Below are 23,098 nucleotides of genomic sequence, written 5' to 3' on the forward strand. Positions count from 1 at the left end.
CGGACATGTCCGGTGCACCAGAGGACTCCAACTCAAACTCGTCGCCTTCGAGAAAATCCAGAGGCAACTCCACTATAATTCACCGGACTGTCCGGTGTACACCGGACAGTGTCCGGTGCTCCAAGGAAGAGCGGCCTCCGGAACTCGCCAGCCTCGGGAATTTGCTTCGGCTGCTCCGCTATAATTCACCGGACATGTCCGGTGTACACCGGACTGTCCGGTGTAACAGCGGAGCAACGACTACTTCTGGCGCCAACGGCTACCTATGGCGCATTAAATGCGCGCCAGCGCGCGCAGAGGTCAGGCACGCCCATGCTGGCGCACCGGACACTCTACAGTACATGTTCGGTGCGCCACCGGACATCCAGGCGGGCCTAGAAGTCAGAGCTCCAACGGTCGGAACCCAACGACTTTGGTGACGTGGCTGTCGCACCGGACTGTCCGGTGCGCCATTCGACAGACAGCCTCACCAAACGGCTAGTTTGGTGGTTGGGGCTATAAATACCCCCAACCACCCACCATTCATGGCATCCAAGTTTTCCACTTCTCAACTACTTACAAGAGCTCTAGCATTCAATTCTAGATACACCAAAGTGATCAAATCCTCTCCAAACTCCACACAACACCCTAGTGATTAGTGAGAGAGATTTGCTTGTGTTCTTTCGAGCTCTTGTGCTTGGATTGCTTTCTTCTTTCTTGATTCTTTCTTGCGATCAAACTCACTTGTAATTAAGGCAAGAGACACCAATCTTGTGGTGGTCCTTGTAGGAACTTTGTGTTCCAAGTGATTGAGAAGAGAAAGCTCACTCGGTCCGAGGGACCGTTTGAGAGAGGGAAGGGGTTGAAAAAGACCCGGCCTTTGTGGCCTCCTCAACGGGGAGTAGGTTTGCGAGAACCGAACCTCGGTAAAACAAATCTACGTGTCTTACTCTTTATTCGCTTGCGATTTGTTTTGCACCCTCTCTCGTGGACTCTATTATATTACTAACGCTAACCCGGCTTGTAGTTGTGATTATTTTTGAGAATTTCAGTTTCGCCCTATTCACCCCCCCTCTAGGCGACTTTCACCCGCCCATTCCCAAACTCGTGAGGCAAGGACGGGCAGAAGGCCGTAGAGTTGGAGGTCGGTCCATGGGCGGCCCTGGCTATCTCGTCGGCGGAAGAACCTCTTCCAGCTGCCGTGGCAGAAACCGATGCCGAGAGCGGCTCCGAAGCCACTCGCGTCCGAGAGCCAGGCACGCGGCAGCTGCCAGCGCCATGGACAACAACCGCCCTTCCCCCCGATCACTGAGGGAAGGAGCGGGCCGCCGCCCACGCAGGGGCCGACCCCAACTCGGCACACTCCCCTCCCCAGCCCTGGTGATGAAAATCCTTGAGGCTGAGGGAGGGGCAGAGGCCGCGGCCCGGTTTGCTTTCCCCCGCCGTCGAACGGGAGGTCACCATCTTGGGTGACCGCCGGTGGAGGGGTGCAACCGGGCTGCATGATGAAAATCCTTGAAGCCGAACGATGGCTGAAAGGTACCAACTCCCGCGAAGTTGTGTTCCTCCAATGACGAAGCGGAAAGACGGCAGGAATCCCCCATCCGGGGTTTGGAAGGTGGAAGGACACGATGCATAAGGGAGCGCGAAGACATGGTCGCCTTCCAAGGGGGTCACCCTCCTTTCTAAGGCGACTCTCCCTACTTGCGTCCCCAGACGTCGCGGGCTGAGTCCTCTCCAACACGCTCCAAGGTCTTCCCCTACGGCGCGGGGGCTGGGTCCCACACGTCATGCAAGCCGGCTCAGAGCAGAAGAAGCCAAACCGCCGTGCGCGGTGCGTACAACCGCCCAGCGGTTACAAGCGACTCTCCACTTTTGCCCAGACCAGCGGGCGAAAGGGCGGGCAGCCATGCAGGCGGCATGCAACTGCGCCAAGTGGGCGCACTTCTCCGACTCCCAACACGCCCGGCATGGAGGCCCAGGCCCACGCGTCATACAACCGGCGCGCCGAATGCTTCGTGCATGCAACTGCACCGCCACTTGCGCCACCACCGCGCCTCCTCGACTGCGGAACCGATACCGTGACTCGAGGCGACCCAGCGCACGACCCAGCAGCGCCAGCTTGGCGCGACGGTCAATGCGGCCAAAAATGGGCCAGCAGTAATGGCGGAGGCAGGCGGGCAGGAGCAGCGGCCCCGTCGTCAGCCAAGCTCACGTCCCATCCGGGGGTGGCGAGAGAACCCTCTCTCACGGCGTGAAGACAACGCGCCCGTGTTCCGTTCCTCGAACGGCTCGCGCACGCGCAACGGCCGCCCCGCCAACCGCTCGCCCCGTCGCATTAACTCTGCGGCGGGACAGGCGGCGCCTCTGGCAGGAGAAGCGGGCGACGCTTCGCCTTCGCCATAATGACCGCGTCAAAAAAGGTACGCCGCGTCGTTCGATTTCGTATCCTTTTCCTTTTTTTCCTCTTTCTCTCTCTTGCAACAGGGACCGGGAAAGGGGGATACCTCGAAAAGGATCCTTCCCCGTGGAGGAACCAGGCTCCGAGCCTCCCTACTGATCAGAGGTTCGAAGGCTGGCCCCTCGGAAGGGTTCGACAGCCGCCTCAGATCGCGTGGGCTCTACACCCACTACTGGTCAGAGGTTCGAAGGCCGGCCCCTCGGAAGGGTTCCACGGCCGCCTCAGGCTACTCGGGCTCCACGCCCACTACTGATCAGGGGTTCAAAGGCTGGCCCCCGAAGGGTTCACAGCCGCCTCAGACACAGAGCGAGGGATGACCATGGGTACGTTCGATACATAACCAAGGCTCGGGCTGCACTCCCGAGGTACCCTAGGACATTTCCGAGACCAGCGGGAACGATCTTGTAATGGAATCCCACCGGAGGGAGGCATCAAGCCCTTGGACCCCGTCGCTAGGGGACCGGGTCCGGCAGATCACCCGCAGGTACTTTTGGGCGTGCCTCTGGGCCCCTAGCCGACCCCTAACGAACGGGGCACGGACGTCCACTCGGATTACCCGCTTGCAGCTCACCGGAGACACCATGTTCGGCGCCCATCGAGGGCAACATGGCGCTTTCCCCCCCTCCTCCTTGCGGAAAGGCGACGCAGGGGCGTATGTAAAAAAGTCGAGTCTGTCCCTGATCGCCCTCTCGCCCTGTGCAGAGGCTCGGGGGCTGCTCTCGCAAACCCGGCTCCGGCCGAACCGTTGACAGCGTCAACATACTAGCCCAAGAACTTGGGACCTGACCGTACACCCGGGCTACGGCCAGCTCGCATGAGGGACGACCAGACCAGCCGAAGCATTACGCGAGGCATTAAGACCTCGGAGGAGTGAAACCACTCCTCCGAGGCCTCGGGGGCTACACCCGGCGGGTGCGCTCGCGCGCACCCACCGGAACAAAACGCAACCGAGAAAGGCTGGTCCCCTTGCAAAAAAATGCGACGAAAGCCTCCAAGCGAGTGCTAACACTCCCTTCGAGGCTCGGGGGCTACTGTCGGGGACCATAATTAGGGGTACCCTCAAGGCTCCTAATTCTCAGCTGGTAACCCCCATCAGCATAAAGCTGCAAAGGCCTGATGGGTGCGATTAAGTCAGGGATCAGTCCATTCGAGGGACTCGATCACGCCTCGCCCGAGCCTAGCCTCGGACAAGGGCAGTCGACCCCGGAGGATCTCCATCTCGCCCGAGGCCCCCCTCCCGCGGCGAACATATTTCTGGCTCGCCCGAGGCCCTGTCTTCGCCAAGAAGCAACCCTAACCAAATCGCCACACCGACCGACCAAATTGCAGGAGAATTTAATGCAAAGGTGGCCTGACACCTTTATCCTGATGCGCGCCCCCCAGCCGACAGATCCGAAGTGACCGCCGTCACTCCGCCGCTCCACTGACCGGCCTGACAGAAAGACAGCGCCGCCTGCGTCGCTCCGACTGCGGTGCCACTTGATAGAGTGAGGCTGACAGGCAGTCAGGCCCGGCCACATGCACCATAGGAAGCTCCGCTTCGCCCGACCCAGGGCTCGGACTCGGGCTAAGCCCTGGAAGATGGCGAACTCCGCTCCGCCCGACCCAGGGCTCGGACTCGGGCTAAGCCCCGGAAGACGGCGAACTTCGCTCCGCCCGACCCAGGGCTCGGACTCGGGCTAAGCCCCGGAAGACGGCGAACTCCGCTCCGCCCGACCTAGGGCTCGGACTCGGGCTAAGCCCCGGAAGACGGCGAACTCCGCTCCGCCCGACCCAGGGCTCGGACTCGGGCTAAGCCCAGGAAGACGGCGAACTCCGCTCTGCCCGACCCAGGGCTCGGACTCGGGCTAAGCCCCGGAAGACGACGAACTCCGCTCCGCCCGACCCAGGGCTCGGACTTGGGCTCAGCCCCGGAAGACGACGAACTCCGCTCCGCCCGACCCCAGGGCTCGGACTCTGCCCTGGCCTCAGCCGACGGTCTCCGCCTCGCCCGAACCAGGGGCTCGGACTCGACCTCGGCCACGGAAGACAGACTCGACCTCGGCTTCGGAGGAGCTTCCACATCACCCAACCTAGGGCGCAGACCAGCCACGTCAACAGGAGACGCCATCATCACCCTACCCCGAGCTGACTCGGGCCACGAGGAACAAGACCGGCGTCCCATCTGGCTCGCTCCGCCAGAAAGGCAATGATGGCGCCCCGCATACTCTGTGACGACGGCTGCTCTCAGCCCCCTTACGGAAGCAAGAGGACGTCAGCAAGGACTCAACAACTCCGACAGCTGTCCCTCCGCCAGGCTCCAGCACTCCTCCGACGGCCACGACATCACACCAGCTGGGTGCCAAAATCTCTCCGGCTGCCACGACGGCATGTACTTAGGGCGCTAGCTCTCCTCCGCTAGACACGTAGCACTCTGCTATACCCCCCATTGTACACTTGGATCCTCTCCTTACGCCTATAAAAGGAAGGACCAGGGCCCTCTTAGAGAGGGTTGGCCGCGTGGGGACAAGGACGAGACAGGCGCTCGCTTGAAGCCGCTCGCTCCCTCTCCCGCGTGGACGCTTGTAACCCCCTAATGCAAGCGCACCCGACCTGGGCGCGGGACGAACACGAAGGCCGCGGGATGAAAGTCGCCTAGAGGGGGGGTGAATAGGGCGAAACTGAAATTCTCAAAAATAATCACAACTACAAGCCGGGTTAGCGTTAGAAATATAATTGAGTCCGCGAGAGAGGGTGCAAAACAAATCGCAAGCGAATAAAGAGGTGAGACACGCGGATTTGTTTTACCGAGGTTCGGTTCTCTCAAACCTACTCCCCGTTGAGGAGGCCACAAAGGCCGGGTCTCTTTCAACCCTTCCCTATCTCAAACGGTCCCTCGGACCGAGTGAGCTTCTCTTCTCAAATCACTTGGGAATCAAACTTCCCGCAAGGGCCACCACACAATTGGTGCCTCTTGCCTTAATTACAAGTGAGTGTTTGATCACAAGAAAGAATCAAGAAAGAAAAGAAGCGATCCAAGCGCAAGAGCTCAAATGAACACTACAAATCACTCTCTCTAGTCACTAGGGCTTTGAATGAAGTTGGGAGAGGATTTGATCTCTTTTGGTGTGCCTTGCAATGAAAGCTAGCTCTTGTAAGGTGGTTGGAAGGTGAAAACTTGGATGCAATGAATGGTGGGGTGGTTGGGGTATTTATAGCCCCAACCACCAAAAGTGACCGTTGGGAGGCTGTCTGCTCGATGGCGCACCGGACAGTCCGGTGCACACCGGACAGTCCGGTGCCCCCTGCCACGTCATCACTGCCGTTGGATTCTGACCGTTGGAGCTTCTGACTTGTGGGCCCGCCTGGGTGTCCGGTGCACACCGGACAGGTACTGTTTGCTATCCGGTGTGCCAGTATGGGCACGCCTGACTTCTGCGCGCGCAGAGCGCGTATTAAATGCGCGGCAGAGAGCCGTTTGCGTGGAGGTAGCCGTTGCTCCGGAGTCGCACCGGACAGTCCGGTGCACACCGGACAGTCCGGTGAATTTTAGCGGACTAGCCGTTGGAGTTTCCCGAAGCTGGCGAGTTCCTGAGGCCGCTTATCCATGGCGCACCGGACAGTCCGGTGAATTATAGCGCGAGTGCCTCTGGAAATTCCCGAAGGTGGCGAGTTGGGGTTGGAGTCCTCTGGTGCACCGGACATGTCCGGTGGTGCACCGGACACTGTCCGGTGGCACACCGGACAGTCCGGTGCGCCAAACCAGAGGTGCCTTCGGTTGGCCCTTTGCTCCTTTGTTGAATCCAAAATTTGATCTTTTTATTGGCTAAGTGTGAACCTTTGACACCTGTATAACTTATACACTAGAGCAAACTAGTTAGTCCAAAGATTTGTGTTGGGCGATTCAACCACCAAAATCATTTAGGAACTAGGTGTAAGCCTAATTCCCTTTCAATCTCCCCCTTTTTGGTGATTGATGCCAACACAAACCAAAGCAAATATAGAAGTGCATAATTGAACTAGTTTGCATAATGTAAGTGTAAAGGTTGCTTGGAATTGAGCCAATATAACTACTTACAAGATATGCATGGATTGTTTCTTTCTTATTTAACATTTTGGACCACGCTTGCACCACATGTTTTGTTTTTGCAAACTCTTTTGTAAATCTTTTTCAAAGTTCTTTTGCAAATGGTCAAAGGTAAATGAATAGGATTTGCAAAGCATTTTCGAGATTTGAAATTTTCTCCCCCTGTTTCAAATGCTTTTCCTTTGACTTAACAAAACTCCCCCTAAAGGAGATCCACCTCTTAGTGTTCAAGAGGGTTTTGATATACATTTTTGAAAAGCTAATTTTCTCCTCCTTTTGAACACAATAGGATACCAATTGATAAATACTCTTGGAAAGCACTAAATTTTTGAAATTGGTGGTGGTGCGGTCCTTTTGCTTTGGGCTCATATTTTCTCCCCCTTTGGCATGAATCGCCAAAAACGGAATCATTAGAGCCCATCGAAGTACTATCTTCCCCTTTGGTCATAAGTAAATGAGTTAAGATTATACCAAAGACGAACTCCGGTCCTTTTGCTTTGGGCTTTTACTCTCTCCCCCAAAGACAAGGTCCTTTTCTTGGAGCGATGGCGAATGATGAGTTACGGAGTGGAAGCCTTTGTCTTCGCCGAAGACTCCAATTCCCTTTCAATATACCTATGACTTGGTGTGAAATGGACTTGAAAAACACATTAGTCATAGCATATGAAAGAGATATGATCAAAGGTATATAAATGAGCTACGTGTGCAATCTAGCAAAAGAAATTGCGCGAATCAAGAATATTGAGCTCATGCCTAAGTTTGGTAAAAGTTTGTTCATCAAGAGGCTTGGTAAAGATATCGGCTAATTGATCTTTAGTGTTAATATAAGAAATCTCGATATCTCCCTTTTGTTGGTGATCCCTAAGAAAATGATACCGAATGGCTATGTGTTTGGTGCGGCTATGCTCGACAGGATTGTCGGCCATTTTGATTGCACTCTCATTATCACATAGCAAAGGAACTTTGGTTAATTTGTAACCGTAGTCCCGCAGGGTTTGCCTCATCCAAAGTAATTGCGCGCAACAATGACCTGCGGCAATGTACTCGGCTTCGGCGGTGGAAAGAGCGACCGAATTTTGCTTCTTTGAAGCCCAAGACACCAAGGATCTTCCCAAGAACTGGCAAGTCCCCGATGTGCTCTTCCTATTAATCTTACACCCTGCCCAATCAGCATCCGAATAACCAATTAAATCAAAAGTGGATCCCCGAGGGTACCAAAGCCCAAACTTAGGAGTATAAGCCAAATATCTCAAGATTCGTTTTACGGCCGTAAGGTGTGATTCCTTAGGGTCGGATTGGAATCTTGCACACATGCAAACAGAAAGCATAATGTCCGGTCGAGATGCACATAAATAAAGCAATGAACCAATCATCGACCGGTATACCTTTTGATCCACGGACTTACCTCCCGTGTCGAGGTCGAGATGCCCATTGGTTCCCATGGGTGTCTTGATGGGCTTGGCATCCTTCATCCCAAACTTGTTTAGAATGTCTTGAGTGTACTTCGTTTGGCTAATGAAGGTGCCCTCTTGGAGTTGCTTTACTTGGAATCCTAAGAAATACTTCAACTCCCCCATCATAGACATCTCGAATTTCTGTGTCATGATCCTACTAAATTCCTCACAAGTAGATTCGTTAGTAGACCCAAATATGATATCATCAACATAAATTTGGCATACAAACAAATCATTGTCAAGAATTTTAGTGAAGAGTGTAGGATCGGCCTTGCCGACTTTGAAACCATTAGCAATAAGGAAATCTCTAAGGCATTCATACCATGCTCTTGGGGCTTGCTTGAGCCCATAAAGCGCCTTAGAGAGCTTATAGACATGGTTAGGATACTCACTGTCTTCAAAGCCGGGAGGTTGCTCAACATAGACCTCTTCCTTGATTGGTCCGTTGAGGAAGGCACTTTTCACGTCCATTTGATAAAGCTTAAAGCCATGGTAAGTAGCATAGGCTAATAATATGCGTATTGACTCAAGCCTAGCTACGGGTGCATAGGTTTCACCGAAATCCAAACCTTCGACTTGGGAGTATCCCTTGGCCACAAGTCGAGCTTTGTTCCTTGTCACCACACCATGCTCATCTTGCTTGTTGCGGAAGACCCATTTGGTTCCTACAACATTTTGATTAGGACGTGGAACTAAGTGCCATACCTCGTTCCTTGTGAAATTGTTGAGCTCCTCTTGCATCGCCACCACCCAATCCGAATCTTGTAGTGCCTCCTCTACCCTGTGTGGCTCAATAGAGGAAACAAACGAGTAATGCTCACAGAAATGTGCAACACGAGATCTAGTAGTTACCCCCTTATGAATGTCGCCGAGGATAGTGTCGACGGGGTGATCTCGTTGTATTGCTTGGTGGACTCTTGGGTGTGGCGGCCTTTGCTCTTCATCCTCCTTGTCTTGATCATTTGCATCTCCCCCTTGATCATTGCCGTCATCTTGAGGTGGCTCATTTGCTCGATCTTCTACTTCATCAACTTGAGCTTCATCCTCATTTTGAGTCGGTGGAGATGCTAGTGTGGAGGAGGATGGTTGATCTTGTGCATGTGGAGGCTCTTTGGATTCCTTAGGACACACATCCCTAATGGACATGTTCCTTAGCGCTATGCATGGAGCCTGTTCTTCACCTATCTCATCAAGATCAACTTGCTCTACTTGAGAGCCGTTAGTTTCGTCAAACACAACGTCACAAGAAACTTCAACAAGTCCTGAGGACTTGTTAAAGACTCTATATGCCCTTGTGTTTGAGTCATAACCAAGTAAAAAGCCTTCTACAGTTTTAGGAGCAAATTTAGATTTTCTACCTCTCTTAACAAGAATAAAGCATTTGCTACCAAAAACTCTAAAATAAGAAATATTGGGCTTTTTACTGGTTAGGAGTTCATATGATGTCTTCTTGAGGATTCGGTGAAGATATAACCGGTTGATGGCGTAGCAAGCGGCGTTGACCGCCTCGGCCCAAAACCGATCCGAAGTCTTGTACTCATCAAGCATGGTCCTTGCCATGTCCAATAGAGTTCGATTCTTCCTCTCCACTACTCCATTTTGTTGTGGAGTGTAGGGAGAAGAGAACTCATGCTTGATGCCTTCCTCCTCAAGGAAGCCTTCTATTTGAGAGTTCTTGAACTCCGTCCCGTTGTCGCTTCTAATTTTCTTGATCCTTAAGCCGAACTCATTTTGAGCCCGTCTCACGAATCCCTTTAAGGTCTCTTGGGTTTGAGATTTTTCCTGCAAAAAGAACACCCAAGTGAAGCGAGAATAATCATCCACTATTACAAGACAATACTTACTCCCGCCGATGCTTATGTAAGCAATCGGGCCGAATAGATCCATGTGGAGTAGCTCAAGCGGCCTGTCGGTCGTCATGATGTTCTTGTGTGGATGATGAGCTCCAACTTGCTTCCCTGCCTGACACGCGCTACAAATCCTGTCTTTCTCAAAATGAACATTTGTTAATCCTAAAATGTGTTCTCCCTTTAGAAGCTTATGAAGATTCTTCATTCCAACATGGGCTAGTCGGCGGTGCCAGAGCCAACCCATGTTAGTCTTAGCAATTAAGCAAGTGTCGAGTTCAGCTCTATCAAAATCTACTAAGTATAGCTGACCCTCTAACACTCCCTTGAATGCTATTGAATCATCACTTCTTCTAAAGACAGTAACACCTACATCAGTAAATAGACAGTTGTAGCCCATTTGGCATAATTGAGAAACGGAAAGCAAATTGTAATCTAATGAATCAACAAGAAAAACATTGGAAATGGAATGGTCAGGTGATATAGCAATTTTACCCAGTCCTTTGACCAAACCTTGATTTCCATCCCCGAATGTGATTGCTCTTTGGGGATCTTGGTTTTTCTCATATGAGGAGAACATCTTCTTCTCCCCTGTCATGTGGTTTGTGCATCCGCTGTCGAGTATCCAACTTGAGCCCCCGGATGCATAAACCTACAAAACAATTTTAGTTCTTGACTTTAGGTACCCAAACGGTTTTGGGTCCTTTGGCATTAGAAATAAGAACTTTGGGTACCCAAACACAAGTCTTGGAGCCCTTGTGTTTGCCCCCAACAAACTTGGCAACGACCTTGCCGGATGTGTTAGTCAAAACATAGGATGCATCAAAAGTTTTAAAAGAAATGCTATGTTTATTTGATGCATTTGGAGTTTTCTTTCTAGGCAACTTGGCACAGGTTGGTTGCCTAGAACTAGATGTCTCACCCATATACATGAAAGCATGATTAGGACCAGAGTGAGATTTCCTAGAATAAATTTTTCTAATCTTGCTCTCCGGATAGCCGACAGGGTATAAAATGTAACCCTTGTTATCTTGAGGCATGGGAGCCTTGCCCTTAACAAAGTTGAAAGCTCTCTTGTGGTTTTGGTGTTTGGATGACAACTCAATTAAAGGACTAACAAGTGTGTTAAGTGTTGAACATGTGCTTAGTGTAAAGCTGACAGGGTTCAACACAAGTGAACAAATGTGATGGTCCAAGAACTGGATTATGGATACATAATGGACATCACAAGTAAGATGGACATTGCATAAAGTGAGACTCGGGTGCGTAGCTCGGAGTCAACTGATCAAGCCAAGGACGGAGGCAAGAAGAGCTTCGAGGTACCAAGTGCACGGGAGAAAGTCAAGGAGGCTGAGGAACCCAAAGCCAAGGGTGAAGAAGAAGGCTTGCAAAGTCAAGGGTGATCGAGTTGAGAACAGCTACGGCACATCAAGGATCACTACATAAGGACGTGACTTACAACCAATGAGGTAACAGCTATAGTTATGTGGTGTAAGTCATAAGGCTCAAGATCAAGCTCTAAGAAGTGAACAAGGTCACTAGAAGGAGAACAAATGTCAAAGCCAGGACTGGAAGCAGCCCAAAAGAGCTAAGTGCACCTTGACCTTTTGTTTGGGTTGTTCCCATGTTTGGAGATGTTCTATGTGACCTTCGCAGGATGTTGGAGCTCAGAAACGTTAATATAGATCAAGGCAAGCTGACTTGATGATTTATGAGTCCAACATCAAAGCTCAAGCATGTGGAATGCTATAGATTTAATGTTTAAGAGAAGGTATGTTTCTATACTTAGTACATTGGTTTTGTGGACTAATATACTTGTCTAAGTGTTAGAAACAGAAAGAAGAAGAAAAGAAGAGAGGTGCAAAGGGCTTGGCTATGTACAGCCAAGGCAGCTCAGTCTGGCACACCGGACTGTCCGGTGGTGCACCGGACAGTGTCCGGTGGTGCACCGGACAGTGTCCGGTGCGCCAGGCTGAACTTTAGCGAACTGGCCGCTCTCGGGAATTCACCGGCGACGTACGACTAAAATTCACCGGACTGTCCGGTGTGCACCAGACTGTCCGGTGAGCCAGCGGTCGGCCGGGCCAACGGTCGGCCGCGCAATCTGCGCGGGACACGTGGCCGAGCCAACGGCTAGAAGGTGGCACCGGACTGTCCGGTGTGCACCGGACATGTCCGGTGCGCCAACGGCTCCCGCATATGCAACGGTCGGCTTCGCCATAGAAGGAAAGAAATCGGGCACCGGACAGTGTCCGGTGTGCACCGGACTGTCCGGTGCGCCACCCGACAGAAGGCAAGATTTGCCTTCCTGGATTGCTTCCAACGGCTCCTAGGCCCCTTGTACCTATAAAAGGGACCCCTAGGCGCCTCCAGCAATATACAAGTGCAGCCAACAAGTGTAGACTTCACTGGAATCAATTCTCGCTCTCCCTCTTGTGTGTAACTCTATAGTTTGTGTAGAAGGCACAGCTATAAGCCTTTAGAGAGAGGAGTAGTGCTGCTAAGAGCTAGAGCAAGGTCTTGAGCATATCGTTACTCTGCCGGAGTGCTGCCAAGAAGTTTGTAAGCAGCCGCGGTTCTGTTGTAACCCCACTCAATAGTGAAAGGCTCTATCTGTCATACTGACAGATCTGAGCAAACGGAGGAAGGAGTTGAGATAGACTCCAAGCCCAGGTGTGGCTAACTCCAACGAGGACTAGGCAAGCATTTCAGGCTTGGCCGAACCTCGGGATAAATCCTTGCGTCTGTGTGCTCTGTTCCGTATTGTATCCTGACTCTCTGTCTTACTCGTCTTTATATCTGCACTTCAATACTTATCTGTGGTATAAGCTTTATTTGAAGTGCAGGACATTTCTGAGACAGGATCTCTGATTCCGCTACAACCTACTCGAAGAGTCTTCTCACTCCACTGCGTACTAAGTCTTCGAGTAGAGTAAGAATTTAAGTTCTAAAGTAATAAGTTTTATTCGCCTATTCACCCCCCCTCTAGGCGACATCCAGATCCTGTTCCCGGGTCAAAGGGAACTTTCAATTGGTATCAAAGCTAGGCCTCTCCAGTGTGGGCTTAGCCGTCCGGAGATGACGATGTCGTCACAAGAGGTAACTGTAGAACTTCTTTTAGGCGATGGTTCTAATTACAAGTCTTGGTCTGTCTCTATTTATAATGCTTTCATGAGTGTTGATCCTGAAATGAGACAGGTCTTTAGTAGAAGTATTTTTCCTTCTAATGTTAGTAAAAATCCTTCTAATGAAGAACTAAGATGTCTAACTCTAAATCACCATGCTTGCAACATCTTAGTTGATTCTCTATCTAGAGGTGCCTATTTTGCCATCTTGAGTAGTAATAGTGACTTAATTTTTGATGCTCATGATCTATGGACTAAACTTAAGTTGAAATTTTTTAAGTCCATATGCACTTCCACTGCTCCCTCTGTTGTTGGTGATACTAACTTGCACAAGGGAGAAGAACAAGAACGATGGGCACCAAACGATGAATCCACCTCGTCGACAGGTTTGTTTTCCACTAATAATAAGTGTTTTATTGCTAACAATGATGATGGAGACAAAAGCCAGAATGAGGAGGAAAATGAGGATGATAGCGAGGATGAATCCTCATCACCACAAGGTACATTTTCCTATATTGCTTCCACTGACGTTAATGACAGGGAAAATGAGACCGATGATGTGGAAGAAGAGGAGATTCGCCATTTCTACACCCATCTCAACAAAGAAGACAAAGCGCTCTTGATTAAGCTGTTGAGAAGGAACAAGGAACAAAGCGAGATGCTTCTCAGGCTAGAGGAGACTCTCATCAAAACAAACAACAGCCTGGAGAAGATGACCAAAGAACATGAGGAGCTAAAGTGCTCTCATGATGTCTTGGTCCAACGGTATGATTCAATTTTAATTGAGCAAAATAGTAATGATGATGCTATATCTTGTGTTGCTCAACTTAAAATGGAAAATGCCATGCTTGAGAGAGAAGTAGAAATTCTAAATTTAGAAAAGCTTGCTCTAGGTGAAGAGTACGATGTGTTGTCATATTCTCATAATAAAATGATTGATGACCATATCATGCTTAATGTTGCTCATGAGGTTATAATTGCAAACTTAAATTCATGTGAACCTCACTCTCGCACGAGTGCGCATTTGAATTGTATATCACCATGTGCTAACCCCTGCTGTTCAAAAGAAAGCCAATGTTTGAATAAGCATCAAGATGCAGGGTCACAAAAGAAATTGTGTGGGAACAAGAAGCAAAGACAACTAAGGAGAAGACGCATTGCTCAACTCTCTCAAGATATCCACGGGCGTGTGGTGAAGAAGCTTGAGAAAGGAAAAACTGCAGCAAGTGTTGAGCTTCATAAAAAGATTGTTCCTAAAGATGAAGAAATCAACATGAGCTTGGAAAAAGGTAAAGATTTATTTAATCATGTTGTTTGCACTGACCTTTTCTCTATGTCATCAAAGAGCAAAAAGAGAAGAGGAAAAAGGAGGTGTTTCAAGTGCAAGAAGCTAGGCCACCTTATCGCATCTTGTCCATACAAAGACAAGGATGAAGGGACAAGGGTTTGTTTTGGATGCAACAATAAGGACCACATGATCACTTCTTGTCCGCTATTGATGAACCAAGCACGTGCACTCTCCAAGATGACCCCCACTAAGGAAAATAACAAACAGCAAGTGTCATGTCAAGTTGAGCGACGCTTCTGCTACAAGTGTGGCGAGCAGGGTCATCTATCCAAGGTATGTAATAAAGGTAAGGCTCCTAAACGAGTAAAGTTGTCTCAACCTCATTTGCTTAGGAGACCCAAATCATATACTTGTGCTAGATCTACAACGAGCTCACCTAGAACTAGCACAAAGACTATTTGGATACCAAAGGCACTTTTAGTTGATCGTTATGGACCCATCCCGAGGTGGGTACCAAACTGTGCTAACTAGACCATGCAGGTGCCTTGAGATGGACTGGAGACCATGGGAGAGCTTAAGACAGTTATCTAAAAATGCTTAAGCTGTCAATTGTTTTGGTGTTTATTGACCCAAGGTTGATTTATTGTAAAACACTAATCCCATGTTCATCTCAAGTGAAATAAGGTGTATAGGTCCTGAATCATTATTGGTGAATCAAGTAAAGGACTTTGATGAGAATCTACAACGTGCTCTCCAAAGGACGGTACTCGTGTATTTTAAGTACATAACTGCAATTTAGTATTGCTCTTAAGTTAGCTTGTTGTGCTACCTGTCTTTGGAGTAGTGATGCTTTATGATTGCCTGTGCTAAATAAATCATAATGATGTTTGTTTAATCATGACTAGTGCACTATAGGATATATCTTTTGAATCATTCATGGGTAGCTCTTTCATTTGTTATATCCACAGCGATTAACCCTCTTGGTGTATATGGATAAACATGTAACTGTGTGTAAGTCATGCTATGTGCAAATATGACATTTTGTTTAATCCATGTTCACATGATTACCCTGGTTTGGTATTGTGTGAATTTCAAATCCATGTCGTGCCCTTTTGAGCTATGAGATGCGTAAGGAGTCCTGAATTGGTGATAACTAGTGCTCTCATAAAGGCAAAGGTATGGAAAATGAAGCTATGCAATTTCATTAAATATTCTTGAAATTCCATTCATTGTGATCATAGCTATGTTCTTGTCTTTCAATCGGTAGTATCTTGGTTTAGGTGATTTATGCCCTTAAAATGTTGTTTCTTTTGGTGCATCTAAGAATCCTTCTTAATTGTGGCATGCTTAGACATTACGCTTTATATGCATGATTGTGTTGTTCTTCAATTGGTACATGTGGTAAAATGATTGACATGTATGAAGCATGTCTAGATTGCTTGAAAAATGTTACACTCCATGAGGCATGCATTGTTGTATTAAGTCAATCTTTCATTTGATATTCAAATTGGTATCTTTCAATTGGTAGCCATGGTAGTTTGCTGTAATTGACATCTCTTGATAATCATTAGAATAGAAGTTTCTTCTTGTGCTCAATACTATAACTTGTTCTAAGTTTGGTGTCTTAGCAACAAGAAAAGGTTAAAGAATCAGGCACAAGTGTGGAAAAGCTCTCGAGAGATTAAATACTTAGATGGAAAGTACACCATAACATGGTAAAGGTACAAAAGGAGGTATTGACCTTTTTGCGTATTTGTACCTTAATTTTTCTCCAATGCTTGTGTTGCATATGTTTAATGTGTAAGGGGGAGTAATGTTAGTGTGTTGCATTTTCCCTGCTTAATACCCTGCTATCCCTTGACATCATCCTATGTTCTTGCTTGAATATGGTTTTGGTGTTTGATGTCAAAGGGGGAGAATTTGTGCATTAAAGCTTACCTCGACCTGAGAGGAAAGCTTATCTTAAGGGTGAAGATTATTTTTTTTTTGTGCTAAAGGACTCAAAGGGGTTTCCTTGAGTTCCTTTGATCTTAAAGAAAAATGTGTTAGTTTGTTGATAAGACTTATCATATGCTTCTTGTTGTATTATATGGTAATAATGCAAAATTAAGGCTTCCGTTGATATGAATCAATTGGTATCTACTGTGTTTATCCTGTGATAGATATGCATGTGGTTTATGGTGCTTAAGATTGCTTTAAATTAGTATCTGAGTTTAACTTGGTATCTTAATGGTGAATAGTGGTAGGTTGATATTCCTGTGAGATATCCACTAAATTGAATGGTGTTTAACTCTGATTATGTGCATTTGTGTGTTATAGCATCATGGTTTGATCTTTGACACAATGCATTCCAAAAAGTGCTAAGGTGTAGAAATGCTTCGAATTGCCTAAGTATGTGCAAATTGGCATATTAGGCCAAAATTATGATTTTGAAGTAAGCACATATTTAGGGGGAGCAATTCTATAAACTTAGATTTCAAAGTTTGTGCTTTAAATCATATTCTAATGTAAGCTTTAATTGCGTTGCCATCAATCACCAAAAAGGGGGAGATTGAAAGCTCTCTTGTGGTTTTGGTGTTTGGATGACAACTCAATTAAAGGACTAACAAGTGTGTTAAGTGTTGAACAGGTGCTTAGTGTAAAGCTGACAGGGTTCAACACAAGTGAACAAATGTGATGGTCCAAGAACTGGATTATGGATACATAATGGACATCACAAGTAAGATGGACATTGCATAAAGTGAGACTCGGGTGCGTAGCTCGGAGTCAACTGATCAAGCCAAGGACGGAGGCAAGAAGAGCTTCGAGGTACCAAGTGCACGGGAGAAAGTCAAGGAGGCTGAGGAACCCAAAGCCAAGGGTGAAGAAGAAGGCTTGCAAAGTCAAGGGTGATCGAGTTGAGAACAGCTACGGCACATCAAGGATCACTACATAAGGACGTGACTTACAACCAATGAGGTAACAGCTATAGTTATGTGGTGTAAGTCATAAGGCTCAAGATCAAGCTCTAAGAAGTGAACAAGGTCACTAGAAGGAGAACAAATGTCAAAGCCAGGACTGGAAGCAGCCCAAAAGAGCTAAGTGCACCTTGACCTTTTGTTTGGGTTGTTCCCATGTTTGGAGATGTTCTATGTGACCTTCGCAGGATGTTGGAGCTCAGAAACGTTAATATAGATCAAGGCAAGCTGACTTGATGATTTATGAGTCCAACATCAAAGCTCAAGCATGTGGAATGCTATAGATTTAATGTTTAAGAGAAGGTATGTTTCTATACTTAGTACATTGGTTTTGTGGACTAATATACTTGTCTAAGTGTTAGAAACAGAAAGAAGAAGAAAAGAAGAGAGGTGCAAAGGGCTTGGCTATGTACAGCCAAGGCAGCTCAGTCTGGCACACCGGACTGTCCGGTGGTGCACCGGACAGTGTCCGGTGCGCCAGGCTGAACTTTAGCGAACTGGCCGCTCTCGGGAATTCACCGGCGACGTACGGCTAAAATTCACCGGACTGTCCGGTGTGCACCGGACTGTCCGGTGAGCCAGCGGTCGGCCGGGCCAACGGTCGGCCGCGCAATCTGCGCGGGACACGTGGCCGAGCCAACGGCTAGAAGGTGGCACCGGACTGTCCGGTGTGCACCGGACATGTCCGGTGCGCCAACGGCTCCCGAATCTGCAACGGTCGGCTTCGCCATAGAAGGAAAGAAATCGGGCACCGGACAGTGTCCGGTGTGCACCGGACTGTCCGGTGCGCCACCCGACAGAAGGCAAGATTTGCCTTCCTGGATTGCTTCCAACGGCTCCTAGGCCCCTTGTACCTATAAAAGGGACCCCTAGGCGCCTCCAGCAATATACAAGTGCAGCCAACTGAGAGCACCTAGAGGGGGGGGGTGAATAGGTGATCCTGTAAAAACTTAAACTTATAGCCACAAAACTTGATTAGGCGTTAGCACAGTTTATGCCAAGTGGCTAGAGAGGAGTCAAAACACAATAACCACAAGAATCCAATCACAGAGATGACACAGTGGTTATCCCGTGGTTCGGCCAAGTACAAAACTTGCCTACTCCACGTTGTGGCGTCCCAACGGACGAGAGTTGCACTCAACTCCTCTCAAGTGATCCAATGATCAACTTGAATACCACGGTGTTCTTGCTTTTCTTTTCTCAATCCCGTTTGCGAGGAATCTCCACAACTTGGAGCCTCTCGCCCTTACAAAAGATGTTCACAGAGAATCACAGAGCAAGGGAGGGATTAGCAACTCACACACGACACAAAGATCACAGCGAATACGCACACACAAGACCCAGACTTGAGCTCAAGAGACTAGCACACTAGAACGGAGCTCAAATCACTAGAATGTCGAACAAGTGCGCAAGATTGATGTGTGAGTGATCAAGAGTGCTCAAGGAATGCTTCGTGTGTTCCTCCATGCGCCTAGGGGTCCCTTTTATAGCCCCAAGGCAGCTAGGAGCCGTTGAGAACACATCTGGAAGGCTATCCTTGCCTTCTGTCGTCGGGCGCACCGGACAGTCCGGTGCACACCGGACACTGTCCGGTGCCTGATTTGTTTCCTTAAACAGCGCATCCGACCGTTGCTGTCTGAGTCAGATCTGCGCACAGTTGGCGCACCGGACATGTCCGGTGCACACCGGACAGTCCGGTGCTTCCTTCCGACCGTTGGCTCGGCCACGTGTCGCGCGCCGATCGCGCGGCCGACCGTTGTGAAAGGGAAATGTGCCCTTGGGCCATTTCTAAGTATTTTGGTGATTGAGTGCAAACACAAGTGCTTAAATGTGAAAATATGCCCAAGGATGAACAAAGTGCAAATCACAAGTTAAGGTATGTTTCTAAGCCTTAGTACATTGGTTTTGTGTACTAATATATTTGTCTAAGTGTTAGAAACAGATAGAAGAAGAGAAGAGAAGACTTGGCTGTGTAAAGCCAAGGGGCTGCTTCGGTCTGGGGCACCGGACTGTCCGGTGGTGCACCGGACAGTGTCCGGTGGTGCACCGGACAGTGTCCGGTGGTGCACCGGACAGTGTCCGGTGCGCCAGGCTGCCTCGGCCGAAGAGGCCGCTCTCGGGTTTTTTCTCCGGCGACTTCGGCTAAAATTCACCGGACTGTCCGGTGTGCACCGGACTGTCCGGTGAGCCAACGGTCGGCCGGGCCAACGGTCGGCCGCGCGATCGGCGCGCGACACGTGGCCGAGCCAATGGTCGGAAGGAAGCACCGGACTGTCCGGTGTGCACCGGACTGTCCGGTGCGCCAGATCTGTAACGGTCGGCAACGGTCGGCTTCGCCTGTTAAGGAAAGAAATCGGGCATCGGACAGTGTCCGGTGTGCACCGGACTGTCCGGTGTGCACCGGACTGTCCGGTGCGCCCGACGACAGAAGGCAAGGATAGCCTTCCAGATGTGTTCTCAACGGCTCCTAGCTGCCTTGGGGCTATAAAAGGGACCCCTTGGCGCATGGAGGAGTACACCAAGCATTCCTACAACTCTTCTAAGCACCAAGACATCAATCTCACGCATTCGTTTCATTGTGATAGCATATAGAGCTCTTGTGGAGTTGTGAACTCTTTGTGTTGCGTTGCGAGCTCTTGTTGCGACTTGTGTGCGTGTTGTTGCTCTGATTTTCGAGTCTTGTGTGCGTTACTCATTCCCACCTTACTCCGTATTTCTTTGTGAACTCAATTGTAAGGGCGAGAGACTCCAAGTTGTGGAGATTCCTCGCAAACGGGAAAAGATCAAAGGAAAGAAAAACACCGTGGTATTCAAGTTGATCATTGGATCACTTGAGAGGAGTTGAGTGCAACTCTCGTCCGTTGGGACGCCACAACGTGGAGTAGGCAAGTTTTGTACTTGGCCGAACCACGGGATAACCACCGTGTCAACTCTGTGATTGCTTTCTTGTGGTTATTGTGTTTTGACTCCTCTCTAGCCACTTGGCCATACCTGTGCTAACTCTTAACAAGTTTTTGTGGCTTAAGTTTTTGAAGTTTTACAGGATCACCTATTCACCCCCCCCCCCTCTAGGTGCTCTCAATTGGTATCGGAGCCGTTCTCTTCAAGAAAGGGACTAACCGCCCGAAGAGATGGATCCTAAGGGGAAGGGAATTGTGATCAACGACAAGGAGAAGGAGTCCTTCGTCAACGAGCCAAGGGATGACAAGTCCAATGACTCGGGCTCGGGCCACAAGCGAAGAGATGGGAAGAAGAAGAAGACAAGACGCATCAAGGAGATCGTCTACTACGACAGCGATGAGTCCTCTTCTTCCCAAAAAGACGACGACCACGACAAACAAAGGAAACCAGTTAATTCTAACTTTTCTTTTGACTACTCTCGTATTCCGCAAAGTTCAAATTCACATTTGCTTTCTATTCCACTCGGCAAGCCCCCACACTTTGATGGGGAGGACTACGGATTTTGGAGCCACAAAATGCGTAGTCACCTATTCTCTCTCCATCCCAGCATATGGGAGATTGTAGATAGTGGAATGCACTTTAATAGTTCGGATAGTCCTATATTCATTAATGAGCAAATCCATAAGAATGCACAAGCTACTACTGTTCTTCTAGCCTCATTGTGCAGGGATGAATATAATAAAGTGAGTGGCTTGGATAACGCCAAGCAAATCTGGGATACCCTCAAGATCTCTCATGAGGGAAATGACGCTACCTTGCTCACCAAAATGGAGTTGGTGGAGGGCGAGCTTGGACGGTTCGCGATGATAAGGGGCGAGGAGCCAACTCAAACATACAACCGGCTCAAGACCCTTGTCAACAAGATAAGGAGCTATGGAAGCACGCGATGGACGGACCACGACGTCGTCCGCCTAATGCTAAGGTCCTTTACTGTTCTTGATCCTCATTTGGTGAATAATATTCGTGAGAATCCCAGGTACACCAAAATGTCGCCCGAAGAAATTCTTGGAAAATTTGTAAGCGGGCGGATGATGATCAAGGAGGCAAGGTACGTCGATGACGCGTTGAATGGTCCAATCCACGAGCCTCAACCCATTGCTCTCAAGGCATCGAGGAGCAAGGAGGCACTACCAAGCAAGGTGGCGCAAATTGAGGCGGCCGGGCTTAATGATGAAGAAATGGCTCTCATCATTAAGCGCTTCAAGACGGTGCTAAAGGGTCGCAATGGACAGCCAAGCAAGACTAAGACCAAGGGGAAGCGATCATGCTTCAAATGCGGTAAGCTTGGTCATTTTATTGCTAACTGTCCTGATAATGAAAGTGACCAGGAAAAGGGAAACAAGAGGGAAAAGAAGAAGCATTATAAGAAGGCAAAGGGCGAGGCGCATCTAGGCAAGGAGTGGGACTCGGATTGCTCCTCGTCCGACTCCGACAATGAAGGACTCGCCGCCACCGCCTTCAACAAATCAACCCTCTTCCCCAACGAGCGTCACACATGCCTTATGGCAAGGGAGAAGAAGGTATGTACTCGCAACTCTACCTATGCTTCTTCAAGTGAGGACGAATCTAGTGATGAGGATGAAGTAGATTATTCATGTTTGTTCAAGGGCTTAGATAGATCTAAGATAGACAAAATTAATGAATTAATTGATGCCTTGAATGAAAAGAATATACTTTTAGAAAAGCAAGAGGATTTGTTGTATGAAGAACATGATAAGTTTGTAGAGGCTCAAAAATCTCTTGCATTAGAAATTAAGAGGAATGAAATGCTTGCTTGTGAAGTGTCAACATGCCATGATTCTATTTCTAACTTAAAGAGCATAAACGATGTTTTAAATGCTAAACTAGTAGAAGCAAATAAATCCAACTCTTGTGTTGAACATGTTGAAATTTGCACTAGGTGTAAGGATGTTGATATTAATGCCTGTAGTGAACACTTAGTTTCCATTTCAAAATTGAGTGATGAAGTGGCTAGTCTTAATGCTCAACTTAAGACTAGCAAAAGTGATTTTGAAAAACTAAAATTTGCTAGGGATGCCTACACGGTTGGTAGACACCCCTCAATTAAGGATGGACTTGGCTTCAAGAGGGAAGCCAAGAACTTAACAAGCCATAAGGCTCCCATTCCCGCCAAGGAGAAAGGGAAGGCCCCTATGGCTACTAGTGCTAAAAGGAACCATGCCTTTTTGTATCATGATAAACGACAAACTAGAAATAGAAGTTATGATGCTTTCGATTCATATGTTTATGATTCTCATGCCATGTTTGCTCCTAGTTCCTCTTATGTGTATGATAGAAATGTTACTAGGAGAAATGTTGTTCCTAAAAGAAATGCTATTCATCATGTGCCTAGAAGGAATGTTATTCATGCTCCTAGGAAAATAGCAAATGAACCTTCTACAATTTATTGTGCTTTGAATGCTTCATTTGCAATTTGTAGAAAGGATAGAAAAGTAATTGCTAGGAAGTTAGGGGCAAAATGCAAAGGTGATAAAACTTGCATTTGGGTCCCTAAGGAAATTGTGACTAACCTTGTAGGACCCAACAAGAGTTGGGTACCTAAGTCCCAAGCCTAAATTTGCCTTGCAGGTTTATGCATCCGGGGGTTCAAGCTGGATTATTGATAGCGGATGCACAAACCATATGACGGGGGAGAAGAAGATGTTCACCTCCTACGTCAAGAATAAGGATTCCCAAGATTCAATCATATTCGGTGATGGGAATCAAGGCAAGGTAAAAGGGTTAGGTAAAATTGCAATTTCTAATGAGCACTCTATCTCTAATGTGTTTTTAGTAGAGTCACTAGGATATAATTTACTATCTGTTAGTCAATTGTGCAATATGGGATATAACTGTCTGTTTACAAATATAGATGTGTCTGTCTTTAGAAGAAGTGATGGTTCACTAGCTTTTAAGGGTGTATTAGACGACAAACTTTATTTAGTTGATTTTGCAAAAGA

Source organism: Zea mays, chromosome 8 (assembly GCF_902167145.1).
Source record: "Zea mays cultivar B73 chromosome 8, Zm-B73-REFERENCE-NAM-5.0, whole genome shotgun sequence".
Classification (NCBI taxonomy): Eukaryota; Viridiplantae; Streptophyta; class Magnoliopsida; order Poales; family Poaceae; genus Zea; species Zea mays.